The sequence below is a fragment of the Bubalus kerabau genome, chromosome 8, assembly GCF_029407905.1.
Source record: "Bubalus kerabau isolate K-KA32 ecotype Philippines breed swamp buffalo chromosome 8, PCC_UOA_SB_1v2, whole genome shotgun sequence".
Classification (NCBI taxonomy): domain Eukaryota; kingdom Metazoa; phylum Chordata; class Mammalia; order Artiodactyla; family Bovidae; genus Bubalus; species Bubalus kerabau.
The window spans coordinates 81138014-81156631 of NC_073631.1; the positions used below are offsets into that span (position 1 = coordinate 81138014).

Below are 18618 nucleotides of genomic sequence, written 5' to 3' on the forward strand. Positions count from 1 at the left end.
CCATTCTGAAGGAGATCAGCCCTGGGATTTCTTTGGAAGGAATGATGCTGAAGCTGAAACTCCAGTACTTTGGCCACCTCATGCGAGGAGTTGACTCATTGGAAAAGACTCTGATGCTGGGAGGGATTGGGGGCAGGAGGAGAAGGGGACGACAGAGGATGAGATGGCTGGATGGCATCATTGACTCGATGGACGTGAGTCTGAGTGAACTCCGGGAGTTGGTGATGGACAGGGAGGCCTGGTGTGCTGCGATTCATGGGGTCGCAAACAGTCAGACATGACTGAGCGACTGATCTGAACTTAAATATTAAAAAATCAGTTTTACTGTGATTATCTCTAGTAAAAACATGGAGGTAATTGTGGAGAGAAGAGTTATGTTTGTACCTTTGTAGATGTTAGATTCTAGTCCTATTAATTGTCTTTGAGGTTTTGTTATATACCTGTAAACCTGCCTGGATCCTGAATTCTTCTAGTTTCTTCAAATATCTGGTTAAAATTCACAAAATTAATATTTCCAATTTTATCCCATCCTTCTGATTTAGAATCACTAAGAAAAAAGACATCCCTCAAGCCCTATTCACTGATCCTGCTGAAAAACTAGAAAGTATTGAGCCTTGAGTATACATTTCATAACTAAAGAGGACTCCACCTGACACTTGGTCCTGCACAGTTGGAGGCCTCCAAGTACAATTGACCAGGAAAAGAAGAAGTTGACACTGAGGTAGCCTGCTTCCACCCAAGATGACAGATCAAGACTTCATACTTCAGTTTTAACATGAAACTTCTTTTCTTTTCTTTCTTTACTTCGGCATTGACCTGGAAAACTAACATCATCATCCATACCTCTGAGGCATGCTCAGGAGGATAACCTCTGGAATTTATAACAACTTTACTTTGAGTTGGTGACTTCCCTGGTGGCTCAGATGGTAAAGCACCTGCCTACAATGCGGGAGACCCAGGTTCGATCCCTGGGTCAGGAAGATCCCCTGGAGAAGGAAATAGCAACCCACTCCAGTACTCTTGCCTGGAAAATCCCATGGACGAAGGAGCCTGGTAGGCTACAGTCCATGGGGTTGCAAAGAGTCAGACACGACTGAGTGACTTCACTTACTTTGGGTTAGGATAAAGTCTAACTGACTCCTTACTTGAACGGGCAGATACAACAAATTTTTGTGAATGAATCCATCAGCAGTGCCATCTTTGTGGAAATGGTTTGTGCCCTAATAAGCCATTGTCTGTACAGTTATCATTATCCTTGGGCCTATGAATACCTAAATAACTGTCACATAACTAGACAATGCCTCTCAGGTTATCTAACTATGCGCCTCCCTGTTCTAGAAAGGACCTACCAAGAGGTGTTCACTATTCAGGTGTCACCTCCTTTGACAGGGCCATGTTTCCCTGATTAGGAATGAATACAATGAGAATGTGATCTTGATTCTTAACTCTTGACAGTATTGTAGAATCCACAGCCACAACATAAGCTGGCCAGCAAAAATCACGGGACTCTCTGGCCAAAGCTGTTCTTAATAATAGGGTAGCCTGCTCTATCTGGATTAACACACCTGGGGAAACTGAAACAATTACACAAGATCACTCACCAAGCCACTTGGCTTGAAAAGGAAACCCCTTCAAAATGGTCTTTCTTTGATTGGTTTGGTCTTGGGGACTGTGGTTATGAAGTTATTCTGTATGGGAACAAAATTGCCACCCCAAAATGTCTCTTTGATATGTGGATTATTTCAAGCTAAAAACAAGGCCCAAAAAACTCAAGAAGAACCTTTCCCCCCAAGTGCCTAAAAGAATGCAGATGGAGGACCTGTTCCAGGAGGGGAGCTATTTTTGTAGATATTTATAGTACAGACTAGGTGTGTAGACAAGAGGGAACTAGCAAAGTCTGTCAAACTCCTAGGTGTCCCATTGTCTCTGCATGGCCCAGCAAATACTTCTTTGTTTAAACCAAACATTTGCTTTTCATTTCCATGTCAACTGCCTCTTTCCCCTTTGAGGTTCCCAACTACTACGCCAATTGCGTCAGTCTTTAGCTGAAGATGGCATTTAAGGTGAGGGTTTCAGCTGTTTTGGTGAGGTATCCAGATTTCTTGCACCTTTCCATTTACACATGTTGTTAAATTTTTGCTTAATTTTCCCTTGTTAACCTATCTCATGTCAATTTAACTCTTAGACCATCCAGAAGAATCAAAAAAGAGAGGTAAATTATCCTGTTTATTAAAATCATAATAACCCTCCTGCTGCATTATTTTATTTCAAAACCTTTAAATGTATGTTTGCAGCTGCTAACCATCAAGCAAATATCTCCCTAAAACTGGAACATCAGAAAAACAACAGAGAGAATGACTGTCAAAGATAGTGAATCTAAAACTGTAACCAGTGAACATCATAGAAATTAAGCAAAAAACATCATGACCTCTGGGTACCTGAAAGATCAACAACTCTGTGAGAACCTTAGCTGAGAGTGGCACTAATAATGTCTTAAATTTTGATCATATCCTTCAGGTTGAGCGATTTGTTCAAAGAGGGGAATTGTTAAAGAGAAAAACCACGGGCCTAAAATGTCATCACTTGTGCTAAAAACCCATAATACTAAACCTAAATTTAATACCTAACCTAATTGCAGTTTTGACTTGCCTCTGAAATGTAATCTAATCAGCAGTTGGATTTTCTGGTTAACACCAATGAGGTAACCTGCCACAGGGGCCTTCTCCATCCCCCATAGGAAGAAGAGGATGTCTGTATGATAAAACCTTTGCAATTCCCTTCCCTTAAAAAAGAGATGACCTGGCCCCAAATAACCCTCTCTTTTCTTTTGCTAATAATTCACTTGCCCCATCCTCTTTCCATAAAGTTTCCCATTTTGAACTCTTCCTTGGAGTGTCCTCTGCTTGCTAGGTAGAATGTTGCCCAATTCACAAATCATTAAATAAAGCCAACTATATTTTCAAATTTACTTGGTTGAATATTGTTTTTTAACAAATGAAGTACGTCACTTTAAATTGTTCAAAGAGATAAAGGAAGGCACACATCACCTCTGAGCCAAGAGGGAAGCCTCATAAGACAATAATAGGATCCTACTGAAAAAGAACAAGCTGATTTGCCAAAGAGACAAAGAAAGTCTACATATGAAATACATAGTCATGAAAACATATAAATCAACACACAGGCTGAAGAGAACTCAGAGAATTAGCCTATTAGAAGATAGATATGAGAAAATCACCCAGAAAGCAGAAGTAAAAAGCAAAGATATGGAAAATTGGGTTTAAATAATAGTGAAGAATGAAAAATGTCCACCGTGTCTTAACAGGAGTTCTAAAAACTTAGACTAAAAATGGGAGAGTGGTGATGTTTGAAGGACTGACAGTGGAGAAGTTTCCATATATGAAGAACAATATAATTCCTAAGATTTGCAGCAGCACAGTGAGTCCCAGTCAGCATAAGGCAGTGGTCCCCAACCTTTTTGGCACCAGGGACCAGTTTCATGGAAGACAATTTTTCCATGGACCAGGGCCTGGAGGGTGGGGAAATGGTTTCAGGATGATTCAAGGGCATAACATCTATTGTGCACTTTATTTCTATTATTATTACATCAGCTTTTCTTCAGATCATCAGGCATTAGACCCCAGAGGTTGGGGACCCTTGGTACAAGATAATCTACAGAATATACAGAGAAAAATACTTTAAAAAATCACCAAAAGGAAAAGGAAAAACTCTCTAAAGTGCAAATTAGACAAAAGCACATTATTTCCCTAAGCAACAAAAGACTCCAGAAGACAATGTAATAATATATGCAAAGTGCCAAGGAAAAATAGAGCAGCTAGCCTAGAATTAGATACTTAGCAAGTCTGTAATTCAAGAGCAAGGGTTAACTTTCAGATATAACAAAGACTGAGAGCATCTCCCACTCTAGTTTACAGACTATTCTAGCATACAGGATATTGAGTCTAGAAGTGAACTGGATTTAAGACACCATATGAATCAAAGAAACTGGTGAACACTTTGGTTCATCTAAATGTGAAATGACTGTAAAAATAATGATAAATGACCAGAACTGAAAGTTCATGAAAAGAAGGAAATAAAAGCAGTGCCAAATATGGGAGACAAGGGAGGAGGAACTGGGCATTTTAAAGCTTTTGTGTTGTTAGAGGACAATGGAGAGATTAATGAGTTTTAGTGTTTGTAAAGTGAACTATGCCTCTTAAAAATGTAAAGTTAACCAATAAATGAACTGAAACAAAACACATTACTTCCTGGGAGAGGGGATAAAACCATAAAGAAAATGTGACTGATTCAATGGCAAGAAGAATAAAGGAAGACAAACAACAAGCATGGCAAGCTTTTTCATCCAGCCCTCCCTTTGCACTGTCTTCCTCCCTTTTGCCTACCTACCCTTGTTTAGGGAAGTGCTGATGCCTCCTGGAAGATTCCTGTGTCTCTGCTGCAGCCTGGCTGATGTGTCCCTGGTATCTTGTTTCCAGAGCTCCTTTACGTTCCCATCAGAACCTTTAAATCTTTTCCACTAAGTGTTCCTGGCAGAGGCTCATCTAGATGTATTTGTCTGTGTATTTCCTGTGTTCTTTAATTTGTTCCCCCCAGTGCAAAGGGTAAAAGAAGACAGGAAGGAGGCCCAGCTGTAGGTGTCAGATGATGTCTGCTTATAGAGATTTTAGTCTCCAAGCAGAAGGATGTCCTGGATGGGAAAGTAAATAAAAACTTTCTCCCTGTAGGACCAAAGGACAGGATGAAAAGAAGTTGGGGCTGAGCTTTGCTCAGTATATGCATCCACTACCCAGCAACTTTTGATCACAAACAGTCCAACAGACTTACTCTCCCCAAAATGAGAATGAGGGAGTTACATATCATGGGTCGGGATAAGATAGAAGGAAACTTACTCACTGGCCAAGATGGAACTACAGAGAACCAACTGGGAATTTCTTTTACCATCTAAAGTAGTTGTGGTCATAGGATTCTTGCATGCAGTTCTGTAGGCTATGCATTGCACAACTCATGGGTAGGTAGTCTTTCACGAAGACTATGAAGTAAATGGCACCTCTAGAGTTGTGCAGTGTACAACTTGCACAGCCTTCTGGGCACTGACATGATCAGCCTTGTTTTAATTGGCTGTATCCTGACAAAGACGCTTTTCTTGACCAAACTTTAGTTATTAGATTCCTGAACCCAGTTCTCCACTTGGACTCAACCTTGGCCTATAAGAAGTGCAACACCCAGCATAATTTTATTCACTCCCCCCACATCCTCTCCCACACACAAACACTAAGAGATCTGAACAAACACTAGCACAGTTCCTATCAGCTCAAGGTTGTGTTTCTATGATGATGCTGCCTGAGAAAACTCAATGTTGCAGAATTAACTGTTTGTTTTAGCCTAAAGCACTTAGAGAGTTTGCTATTATAAATCTTTCCCCTGCCTCTTCTAGATGTAAATCTTCTACCACCCATAAATGTCTCCTAGAGGTCCTAGAAGCCACCTCTCAGATGTGGACACCTGGGAGATACTCCTGTCTCCCAACTTCTGTGGAAGAGTAAGACCCTAACTTCTATGACTGCCTTGCTCCTATTTGCAGGCTCAGACGGTAAAGCATCTGTCTACAATGCGGGGGACCCGGGTTCGATCCCTGGGTCGAGAAGATCCCCTGGAGAAGGAAATGGCAATCCACTTCAGTACTATTGCCTGGAAAATCCCATGGACAGAGAAGCCTGGTAGGCTACAGTCCATGGGGTCGCAAAGAGTTGGACACCACTGAGCAACTTCACATGCACACATGCAAAGATATGAGGTTATTTCTCCTCCAGAAAACCATCACCCAACAAACCCAGGGAACCTAATCATCAGCCTAACTCCCCTCACCCCCCAGCCCCTTAACATCCTTATTACCTTTCTTTAAGCAGCCCCAGGTTTCAAAGGCCTTCTTCCTTTTGTTTTGGCAGAACTGAGTTAAGGTTACACTGCAGTCTCTCTCTCCTACTGCACTCACACTGAGTAAAATCTGTCTCACTGCCTTTAACTAGTGGCCACCTTTGTTTTTCTTTGACAGCCCCAGCTGGGCTGTAAGTTCCATCCAGGCAAGGCTATGCCTATCTTGTACAATTGGTTATCAGAAGAGTCAAGGTACTCAATAAATATTTGTATAATGAATAAGTGAGTGTAAGGTTTTTTTTTCTGTTGTCTTGGATTCTGATAATGCCTTGCTCCCTTTAACTGCCATCTTGCAAACAATACAGTTCTGGACAAACTGATTCACAAAGAAAATGAGTTACGGTTTCTTAAACAAAATTGACTGGAAATTTGATTTAAAAAATGGAGTGATCTCACTGCTTAGATGACTTGTTTATTCAATAAACTATGCATGCATGATTCATTCAAAATAGTCTTTAGTTTCAAGCCTTCGTCAATGATTTCTTCATCATAAGAAAGAACTTACACAATGACAGAACAACAAAATCTGCTGCTTTGACACCTCCTATTGAAGCAAGCAAAAATATTTATTGTGGTGCAAGGATAGGTAAACTTTTTCTAAACATAATCTGCCAAGAAATGCAGGAATTATTCATACCCCTGAGTTAAATAGCCCCGTCGGTATTCTTGTTAAATAAAATTTCATTTGCAATTATTTCAAAATAAATCCTTTGAGTAAGGCAAAGAGATTTGTTTTATAATTCAATTTTTGCTTTTTTCAGCAATATACAGCTCAAATTATGAATACAAGCTATTACTACGTGAGAGTCAGATATTAAATACATATAACTTAATAAAGTAGGGGTAATTTCCTGAAGATTTTAACATTAAAATATACCAACTCTTGCGACACTGTGGAGCAATGCATAGAACATTACATTACTGATGACCACATAGTCACCCATTTGAAATGACTTTATTTTTGCAAGCAACAAAAAAGCTCTTGTCTAAAAAAGTCTAGTAATCTACTTCCTGGGGATTTATCCTTATAAAGCAACCCAGAAGAAAGAAAAGAATCAGCCTAGAGTAAGGCTGTCACTTCATGTTCTCAGTTTTCAAAATGGATTTGCACACACTTCCCCTTTCACCAGTGCACTCTTTTCCACATTTCAAAAAAACTGAAGGTCTATCTGTCCCTCATCATGAATCCTACACTGACTGTGGACATAAAATCTTCTGGAAAACAAAGGCTAATGTGAACATCTCCTGAAGCTTTTTTTTTCAATCAAGGTGCTTTGGGCAAAGTTTTATAATAATTTTTGTTAAGGGCAAAGCATGGAAACACAGGGTCAGAAATGAGCATTTTAGCTCATAGTGCCAGGCTAGGTAATAAGATATACTATCGAATGGGAAGACTAACTGGTAATAAAGACCCTTCCTCTCCTATTTTCCAACTGATGGCAAGTAGTACATGGCTCCTGAGGGAGACTCCCACAAGAGCAAAGCAAACAGCACTGTACAAAATATTGATGGTAGAGGGCTTTATTTCATCAACAAGAGATGTGTGGCAAAGCTCAGGGTCTTATCTATGTAATTATCTCAGAAGGAGAATTCAGAAGTGAGATGGCTGTCTCAGCAACATGTGTTAACACACACTGTGAATCTAAAAGAAAAAAACAGAAAAATAAAATTTTCTGACACAGAGTAAATCTGGTTTGACTAATTGATTTGTACATTTGGTTAAAAGTGACTATTTCACCAATTAAATGACATTGGGACAGGAAGCAAGGAGGCAGGGTGCAACCATGAAAAGAGTCACATAACCATTAAAAACAGCACAGGGAACTAATGTTGTTGCTGTTGTTGTTTAGTTGTTGAGTCATGTCCCGCTCTTTCTGATCCCATGGACTGCAACATGCCAGGTCTCTCTGTCCCTCATCATCTCCTGAAGTTTGCCCAAGTTCATGGAACTAATGACTCGACAAAACCAGTTAGAACCTGCTAAGTGCAAGATGGTGGGAGATTTGACTTCCTATAGACCTTAAGGCTTATCAGATGCTGACTGTAATACTTTAGCATCTAAATGGCACATGCGCAGGCACTACGATAGTACCAAGACTGAGCCTAAGAGGCCAAAATTGGGCAGTGACCCAGTTCCTGGAAATCCCCACCACTTCCCCAAAGCAGTTGGAATAATCCTCCCACTTGTTAGCCTACGAAATCACCCAGCCCCTCAAAACTAACCACGCCCACGTCTCAGGGCCACTCTCACTTTCAGAGCCTATCCCACGCCCTGAAGCCACCTCTCTCACCTTCCGAGAAGGCCTACCCTCTGTCTTCGGAGTATGTACCTCTGTAAATAAACCTGCTTTCACTTTACTGTGTTTCACTCTTGAATTCTTTTCCTGCCCAAAGCCAAAGACTCTCACACGGTGGGCCGTCCCAGGGACTCACTCGAGACCTGAGACCTGACCATCCTCTCGTATGTCATTTTTCCTAGAACAACATAAGTGAGCTAAAATTGGCAACTCTGAAGTTTGAGAAAAACATTAAAAATGTAGGATTAAAAAATATTGTATCACATTATCAGAGGCACATTAAATTCAAAATACTTCAATCCTACATTTTCTAACTACACAGATCAAGTCATAGAAGGTGCCTCTGAAGTGAGTGACAGGTATAACTAATACTCATTTAGGAAAGCCTTTTTTGTTACACATTCCAGAAAGAGGGGAAATAAATGACTCTGATGACTGGGCCAATCCAGTCCTTTTAAAAGTCAGTTGGTTTCTATACCTATAGAAACAAATAGAAGGAGAACCTAATCCAGTTATTAGAACCACCTTTATATATAAATAGACAACTAATAAGAAGCTACTGTATCATACAAGGAACTCTACTCAATACTCTGTAATGACATATATGGGAAAAGAACCTGAATAAGAATGAATATATGTATAACCGATTCACTCTGCTGTACACTTGAAACTAACACAACATTGTAAACCAACTATATTCAAATCATTTTTTTAAAAATGATTTTTGTGATTTTTGCCATGGACCCCAGAATGAGTTTTAAAAAACTGAGTGACATCAAGTGACGTCTTCTCCATTTCATTCACAGATTATTATTATAACCATGTCTCCACAACTGAACAGAATTAAAGCTGAAAACCGTTCTCATGACTTTTAAATATGGACTTTTTTTAAATACACAGGATTGATACTAAATACTGTCTTAGTCTAGCAGTAAATAATATTCATCCATGGGTAGATGAACATGGGAGAGATAAATGCCCCTTCCTACTAAGAGATACAATTCTAATAAAATTTTATATTTTTCTTGCTAAAGACTTATATTTATGTTGTGATCTATTGTGTACTAATCATAATTGCAACAATATGAAGACTCATATTTTTAACACATAGAAAAACTTAAATGTTCATAAGGAATTTAAAAACTTAATTCCTACTCATGTACATAGTTTTGTTGCAACAAAATATGACACAATGATGAATAAGAGTTGCTTGCATAATAATATATTTATATTAGAATAAAACTCAATGAAGTCACTGAAATTAGAACTATTAGTTCCAGGGGACAAAGTGTAATGCAAATGTCCAACTGTTAAAGGAAAGCTTTACGAGTATTTAATCAATCATGCTGGTGACTACTGAAGTACTATAATATTTAGATTCCACTGGGTACATATTTAAAAAATAAAGAGTTTTATTGTAAAATCTCAATACTAAAATTAGAAATGGTATGGTGGCTCAGCTGGTAAAGAATCCGCTTGCAGTGTGGGAGACCCGGGTTCGATCCCTGGGTTGGGACGAACCCCTGGAGGAGGGCATGGCGACCCACTCTAGTATTCTTGCCTGGAGAATCCCCATGGACAGAGAAGCCTGGAGGGCTACCATCCATGGGGTTGCAAAGAGTCGGATATAACTGAGCGACTAAGCACAGCACAGCATACTTTGCAACTGTTTAGACTTAATAAAGAACATTTTTTGAATGTCAACTTAAAAGTGCATAAAGCTACACTTTAAAAAAAATAATTTTAGGTAGGACTTGTGTGAAAGACTTTGAAGACCATTACTGCAGCAACTATCTGGACAGAGATACACAGTGTAAGCTGAAAAAAATCTGTGAGCCAAAGGGGGCAATAAGGACAGGCAGGCATGACAGAATATTCCAAATATCCGAAGGGAATCACAGAGGATGATCCCTGAGTGAGAGGCAGTTTAGCTTCTCTGGATAAAGGAGTAGAGAGAGGAAGAATGGAATGAAGGCCTAGAGAATTCTGAGCATTGAGGTAGAATGTTTGGACTTCGTTCTATAGACACTATGAAGCCATTCAAGGCTTTGGACTTGGGAAAGGAATGCATGTAGCATTATTGAAGAGACACAAAATAGGAAGCACACTGTTAGAACCTTTAGAAAGACAATACACAGTTGGGTCTTCATAATAAGAATAATGGAAAAGTATGGTTCCATTCTACAATTGTCTGTGGTCCAAAGTGATCCTGGGAAGTTGTTGTTGTGTGTGTGTGTATGTGTGTGTGTGTTGAGGGTCAGAGGCAGAGCCATGAAGATGTGGGTTTTTCTGCTCAGACTGCACAAGATACTGACAGCTGAAAGGGCCCACTAGGGTCCAGGGTAAGTCTCATGGGCAATGAGACCCGTACCTGCACTTGGAAGAACCCCACTCTGTTATCACCACCTTGAAATTCTGAATAATTTTTTCACAAGGTATGCCACATTTTCATGTCTCACTGGGCCTCATAAATTATGGAGCCAGTCTTGGAAGGGGATGCCCTGATAATAGGGTCCCCAACCCCCCATCCTGTTCCATCATCTCCCTATAACCACCAGCCCTGATGATGAGCATATGTCCCACCAGTTTTTTCACTGGGCAGAGCCTTACATAGATTTAGGAAATCAGGAAAGGGCTCAGGGCTGGGGAAGATAAGAGAGAAGACTCATAGCAACCACCTGGGTCATGACCCCTCTGCCCTCTCTGCAGGGTCACTGCCCGCAGCTGTCCAGATGCCCATGTATACCTTCAGGGGAGCCATTCACTCAGCAGATATCACAGCTTTGTAGCATATAAGTACTCAGTTGAGTTCAGTCATTCAGTTATGTCTGACTCTCTGCAACCCCATGGACTGCAGCACGCCAGGCTTCCCTGCCATCACCAACTCCTGGAGCCTGCTCAAACTCATGTCCAAGTTGGTAATTCCATCCAACCATCTCATCCTCTGTCATCCCCTTCTCCTCCTACCTTCAATCTTTCCCAGTATCGGGGCCTTTTCAAATGAGTCAGCTCTTCATATCATGTAGCCAAAGTATTGCAGTTTCAGCTTCAGCATCAGTCCTTCCAATGAATATCCAGGACTGATTTCATTTAGGATGGACTGGTTGGATCTCTTTGCAGTCCAAGGGACTCTCAAGAGTCTTCTCCAACACCACAGTTCAAAAGTATCAATTCTTTGGCACTTAGCTTTCTTTATAGTCCAACTCTCACAACCATACATGACTACTGGAAAAACCATAGCTTTGACTAGATGAACCTTTGTCGGCAAAGTGATGTCTCTGCTTTTTAATATGCTGTCTAGGTCGGTCATAGCTTTTCTTCCAAGGAGCAACTGTCTTTTAATGTCATGGCTGCAGTACTGGCCATCCGCAAATGCCACAGAGAGTTCTAAGGAAGCAGTGCCTTTCTCTAATTCATATGAGGTCATTATACAGAAAATGTGTTTAAGGAGGAAGGAGCTTTCTGCTTCCCTCTCACTTAATGAGTGCCTCACATGGTAAGACAGTGAGCCTTGCTGATACCCCCAAAAGAAAAAAAAATTCTGCTTTTTTCTTTCTTCCTTTCTCTTCCTTCCTAGTTTCCTTGAATGTACACAGAATAAGAAATATTTTTCTAACAGTTGTCCTTTTGACTATACCACCTTATAAAGGTACACTAGGACTAGGGAGGGGATGTCTTTATGTTCCAATTAATAATACATTTTCCTTTTATTTAAGAATTAACTGGACTATGTGAGTGGGTTCAAGATAGATGAACCTGTCCTCAAAATAGCTCACTGGTATCCTATAATGAGGCTTCCCATGTGTCTCAGTGGCAAAGAATCCACCTGCCAAGCAGGAGACACAAGTTTGATCTCTGGATCAGAAGATCTCCAGTAGAAGGAAATGGCAACCCACTTCTGTATTCTTGCCTGGGAAATCCTTACAGACAGAGGAGCCTGGGGGCCTACAGTCCACAGGATTGCAAGAGTCAGACACAACTTAGCAACTAAACAACAATCCTATAATGAATGAGGGCTTTTATGAAATGAACATACAGACACACGAACATGCACGCACACATGCTTGGAAAAAAAAAACAGCTCAAGTGGAGAGGAAAAATAAAATTCTTATACGTAATTTATTTTTTTTCTTATCACAAACTATTCTTTAGGGTTTTAAACCCACCAAGGGCTTAAATTTTCAGTAAATAAAGGTATGCAGTTTAACTCTAAAACTTAATTAAAAACCAACAGAAGTGACTTATTAGCTAAGATGTATGGTAAAAGAAGCCACTGAACTCACACTCCTAGCATCTCAATCTGAGCCCAGTTACATCTCCGACTCAGGATGGCTCTGACCCTGGAGCAGGCAGCTGCATCTCTGAGGGTGTTGAACCAAGGAGGCAGGAGATTTCATGCACAAACAATTACCTTCTGAGAGTCAGAGCCAAATAGCTGGGAAATGCGACAGCCCCAGCCTTGGACAACACAAATGCTGGATTAGGTTGTCACTCAGGGGCTGTTTGTCACCAAAGTGCAGTTCACTCCCTACAAAGCAAAACAACTGAATGTGAACAATCCTGTCTAAACCCTAGATATTTAATAAAATAATTGTCTTAGAAATAGTAAGACACATTTGGGTCAAGATAAAATCAAACTTATGGTTACCAGGAGGGAAGTAGGGGGAGGGATAAGTTGGGAGATTAGAATTGACTCTACACACGACTATATGTAAAATAGATAACTATTATTAATAAGAAACTTTTGTATAGGACAGGAAACTCTACTCAATACTCTGTAATGACCTATGTGAGAAAAGAATCAAGAATGGATATATGTATACGTATGACTGATTCTTTCTGCTGTACACCTAAAACAGAACTCTGTAAATCAACTATAATCCAATAAAAAATTAATTTAAAAAACATAAAATCGGGTGAAGAGACATTCTATTTTTTGAATTAAAATAACAAAAAAATTTTAAATACCAAAAAAACTGAAGTCCTACAAAATGTCAAAATTAAGAACAAACAAAAAGGACTATCTTCTAATAGAATCAGGGAGGAAGGAAGACAGTCAGTCATGTCATTAGAAAGGATTTCCATTTATCTTAACACTGATGGTGCCAGCCTGAGAAGCAACACATCCCATGAGATTTGCCCTCTGAAGCAGAGGAGGGAAGGACCTGGCTCCACCCGGGAACCTGGGTTCAAGTACCAAGTACACCAGCAGCCCCGCCGGTCTTTCCTAGTGGAGGTGCCTTTCTGTGTGTGATCAAGCTGAGAGTTCTCTTAGGAAACATGTGGAAGGTAACAGAGCTCACCCTGGACTGTGCAGCTTTCTCACATAAAGCACAGAACACAGCCACGCTGTTTCGGGTGACCCAAGTTAACTGCCCCCCTTATAAGCCTGTAACCGCAGTAATAATCACATCATTAACGATTCTTTTTCTTTCAAGATATGTAGAATTAGTAACAAGTGACAGTTCCCTATAGTTTTCAAGTCAGTTTTATCATCTAGGTGTCCCTCTGTCTAGAAAACAAATTATACCTGTTGCAACAGCAATGGGAATAGAGAGATTTACAAATTTCTGTGAGAAAAAAACTCTTGCTCATCAAACAATAGGCTTGCCTCCTCTTCAGTGTCTCCTTCAGATCAAACTCTCTCAGAACCTGCCTCACAGGAGCTAGCAGAGGGCTTAACGTTTGCTGCCACAGCCCACCTTTTGGCTCATGGAAAGTAATAATAGGTTAAAACACCACCTCTGCTCCTGTTGAGACATTTGCCTGGCTGTATGCACAGAGCTGGGTTGCCACAAGGAATTAAAGAGAGGGGAGCTAATCAAGGAAAGACAGCATCTCTGAAATTTGGTGAGGTCTTGTGGAAACAAGGGAAAGAGGGGGAGGTGAGCACACACATGGGGATTATTAGTGTTTTATATACTGCTTCCGGAGAAGGCAATGGCACCCCACTCCAGTACTCTTGCTTGGAAAATCCCATGGATGGAGGAGCCTGGTAGGCTGCAGTCCATGGGGTCGCGAAGAGTTGTACACGACTGCGTGACTTCACTTCCACTTTTCACTTTCATGCATTGGAGTAGGAAATGGCAACCCACTCCAGTGTTCTTGCCTGGAGAGTCCCAGGGACGGGGGAGCCTGGTGGGCTGCCGTCTATGGGGTCGCACAGAGTCAGACACGACTGAAGCGACTTAGCAGCAGCATATACTGCTTCTAATCGGAGAATGACAGAGTACCCCAAATTCTTAAAGACAGAAAATCTCATGTTAGGTCAGCACTTAACACAAGACTAAATTCCCAATAAATGCAGAAATTAGACTATATCCTCAATCCAACCTTTCTAGCTTCAGGAACCATGGGTATACAAGCGGAAACAATCCTAATGGAATCTAGTTTTTCCATATGTCTAAAGCCTTAAAAATGTTAGTTCTTTTCAAATAGTTATCCTACCACCATTCTTCGTAAATAGTATGAGAGGAAAAAGCCTTATGCATAAATCCATTCAGGCAGGGCTACATACATTATAGAAACACTCAATAAATCCAAAAAGAAGGACATGATTCACTGAGTTACAAACTCTAAGATCTATTTGCACCATTAAATGAATTAATGGCAGGAAGATGTGTATGTTGTATGTTGTAATATCTAGGGGAAAGCCAAAATACAGAAAAACATGTAAAATCTTAACAGTTAAGGAAAGATGTCTACTAAAATAAGACTAAAAAAATATAGCACACCAAAATGTTGCCATTGATGAACACAAGGTGGGGGTATCAAGGATGATTTTCATTTCTTTTTTATACTTTTCTGTATTTTCCAATTTCTTAAAATGAATAATGTACAATCAGGAGAATTAGTTGAAGAACTTCTTTAAAAAGAATCTTCAGTAATGTACCATTTGTTAAAGCCGCAGCAATTTTAGGCTAAGCCATAAAAAATGCGTTTTTCACATTGTATTTTCCCATCAGTCCTCCTATTTTACTGCATTATGTGAATCTGCTGTATCTTTTGAAATTATTCAACTCAGCTACAGAGACAAGAAAAGCAAATAAAATGATGGCATGCATAAGCAATATAAGGCATAGTAAGTGGCTTGTGAGGCACTGGATAGACTCAGTGCAGATTAAGTATAGACGATGATTAAGCAAGTGGCCTGCGAGGCATGGACAAAAATCACAGCATGTGCTATATACCGACAGTAAGTTAGAAACCCATAATGCTAAAAATACATAGAAAATGGAATATATTGTTCCATTATTGTTCAAGTTCATTCAGGTTTTTCTGTAAGACCTTATGGAAAAACCCAGATGAACTTTCTGGCACAAATGTAAATGTTAGTCAAAGCTAGGAATGGATGGACAGATGGAGTCAAGAGCTGACAGCTAGGTCACCCCTGACATCAATCGCCCATTTCCCACCTCCTCCCCCTCCTCCAGTCTTGCCTGGTAGGTACTTGCATGGAGGTCCTACTCAGCATGCACATGGAAAGGGAAATGTTTTATTCCAGTCTGGTCTCAAGAAGAATAGGAGACTGGGATTGACATATATACACTTTTGATACTATGTATAAAACAGATAATTAATAAGAACATACCGTAAGGCTCAGAGGACTCTACTCAGAGCTCCATGGTGACCTAAATGGGAAGAAAGTCCAAAAACAGAGGGGATATAATATAGCTGATTCACTTTGCTGTACAGTAGAAACTAGCACAACACTGTAAAGCAACTCCAATAAAAATTTAAAAAATAAAGAATGATACTTGAGATAGACTCCAGTTTGAGATTTAATGTTAATTCACCCAGTGAACCTATCAGCAGTCAAAAACCAAGACTGGACCTAGATCAGGAATAAATAAATAGTTTGTGTAGAATACTCCTTTACAAACTTAACGGAATTAAACAAGGTAGAGCAGAGTTTAGAATATGGAGGGTAAGCATTGTGGGAAAAGGCTGTGTGTACAGATGGGTTTATTTGTAAACCATGAGACTTCCCCAGTTGGGATGGCTGTTAGAGGAGCCATTTCTCAATTTATCCTACAGCTGCAAGCTCTCTGGTCCTTGGACAGTCTCTAGAAGATGAGGAACCGAAATTATTCTTGTTATAAATACATCACTGACCAACTGGATACTTTATGAGAAATAATTCTCAACCCATGACTCCCCCACACTAATATATTTCATTGTCATTATTCTTTTGAAAATCACTCAAGCTTATCAGGATTTAATCATACCATGAAGAAATTCTCCCTCCCCTTTCCCACTATGACTATAAAATATATTTCCTCACCAATGACCATGGTTGAGTGAAGGAAATATCAGAGTGAAGAGGATTATTTACTTTGAATCCACTTAGCTCAGCTGCTTCTCTCCCCAGTATAATTCTGAAGTGTTGAATATCTACCACAGTTAATAATCTTCCCTGCATTAGAAAACAAAGCAATATATAAAACACTCCAAGGTTCAAGATATGCTGCAGGTCTGCTATCATATGCTATATAAAAGGTATCCTAGAAACTTAGCAATGAGGTAGCCCTTGGCTGAAATTTTCAGATGCATCTGCTTGGTGCCTGGTTAATTGCAAAAAGTGTTAGTGACTTTCACTGCTAAACAGAAATGGAATATTGCCTGCCATATCAGTAAACAAAGGATGTCACAATCATCAGCAGTTGCAGCACTCCAACAGGCGCTGATGAGCCCTGAAGGAACTCACGAAGGCGAAGAATACCTGCCATGGAGCAGCTTTAGACAGCAGCCATCCCCCAAGGTGAGCCCTGAGGAAACTCAGGATGTGAAAAACAAAGGATACTGGGCCTGATAAGAGCTGAGGTGCAGGTGCACATCAAAGGAGTGATTTCAGCGAGTCCAGACTCTACTATCTTCCCATATACAGAAAACTGCTAACTTCCTTAACTTGGGATATACGGTTTTCTATGATTAACAATAATTTTTTGACATTCAGACTACCTGCCCATTGTTGCAAAACTTTTATATAATCTGGTTCCCCACCTTGCCTCCTTGGAATTCTTTCAGGGTTTCTTGAGATGCTGCCTCCAGGGCCTGAAGTCCTAAAAATTCCTGTAATATGGAACTAGCCTTGTAAAACCACAAACTCTATGGAACTAGCCTTCTTCTCCAATATAACTGTCAGTGGAAAAAGTGCTTTGAGTAGGGAATTACTTAAAAACAATAAAAAAGCACCAGAAACTTTCATTCCTAACAGCAAATATCTACTTTTTCATAACTGGGTCAAGGTCTTTTCTTTGACTATTTCTCCAGAGTGGGGTTCACACAACCTTTGTGACACAGGTTACAACCCTGAGCAACTCTGTTGCAACTCTCATGCAACTTCTGAGGCGGACAGAAAGTTATGACCAACCTAGATGGCATATTCAAAAGCAGAGACATTACTTTGCCAAAAAAGGTCCGTCTAGTCAAGGCTATGGTTTTTCCTGTGGTCATGTATGGATGTGAGAGTTGGACTGTGAAGAAGGCTGAGTGCTGAAGAATTGATGCTTTTGAAATGTGGTGTTGGAGAAGACTCTTGAGAGTCCCTTGGACTGCAAGGAGATCCAACCAGTCCATTCTGAAGGAGATCAACCCTGGGATTTCTTTGGAAGGAATGATGCTAAAGCTGAAACTCCAGTACTTTGGCCACCTCATGAGAAGAGCTGACTCATTGGAGAAGACTCTGATGCTGGGAGGGATTGGGGGCAGGAGGAGAAGGGGACAATAGAGGATGAGATGGCTGGATGGCATCACTGACTCGATGGACATGAGTCTGAGTGAACTCCGGGAGTTGGTGATGGACAGGGAGGCCTGGCGTGCCGTGATTCATGGGGTCGCAAAGAGTCGGACACGACTATGCGACTGAACTGAACTGAGTAAAGGGACAAAGTAGGTAATTAAATAGTTAATCCCACTAGGGAACTGTAAGAAAAAATATGGAAGACCTCTGTAAGTTAATGATCACTTTAGAAAACAGGTTCGCTTAACCACAAAACCAAGCAGGCTCGCTTAGCAACAAGCCATGCAGCGCAAGAATGAGTTATGCCCCAAAACAATAAAACACTGGTGGCATGAGACCCACATTCTGCCCAGGTAGCTTAGTAAGTTAATGACCCTTAGGACACACTCTCTGCACACATAAAAAACAATAATTTATGGGAAGGTGACATTTCAAAGTGAAAGAACCTCATTGTACTGAAACCTGAAATAATTTTTCCATAGTGCCAATGACATTCCAGCTCAACCATGGAGGGACAAGAAAACTCCCTGCCAACACGGAGGAAGAGGTGATGATGGAAGCATGATGTCTACTCAAAAGTGAGGAAGAAAGCAGTCTTCCCCCCTTCCTACTTTTCCTTTGATTATT

At 40.4% G+C, this 18618-nt stretch overlaps 1 protein-coding gene and 1 non-coding gene across 2 annotated transcripts in view; one reads left to right on the forward strand and one right to left on the reverse strand.

Moving 5' to 3' along the window:
- HECW1 (HECT, C2 and WW domain containing E3 ubiquitin protein ligase 1) overlaps nt 1–18618 on the reverse strand; it is a 483654-nt gene that overhangs the window by 378046 nt on the left and 86990 nt on the right. The window lies entirely within an intron of this gene.
- On the forward strand, nt 909–981 carry TRNAC-ACA (transfer RNA cysteine (anticodon ACA)). The gene has a single exon. It is a non-coding gene; the product is annotated as a tRNA-Cys (tRNA).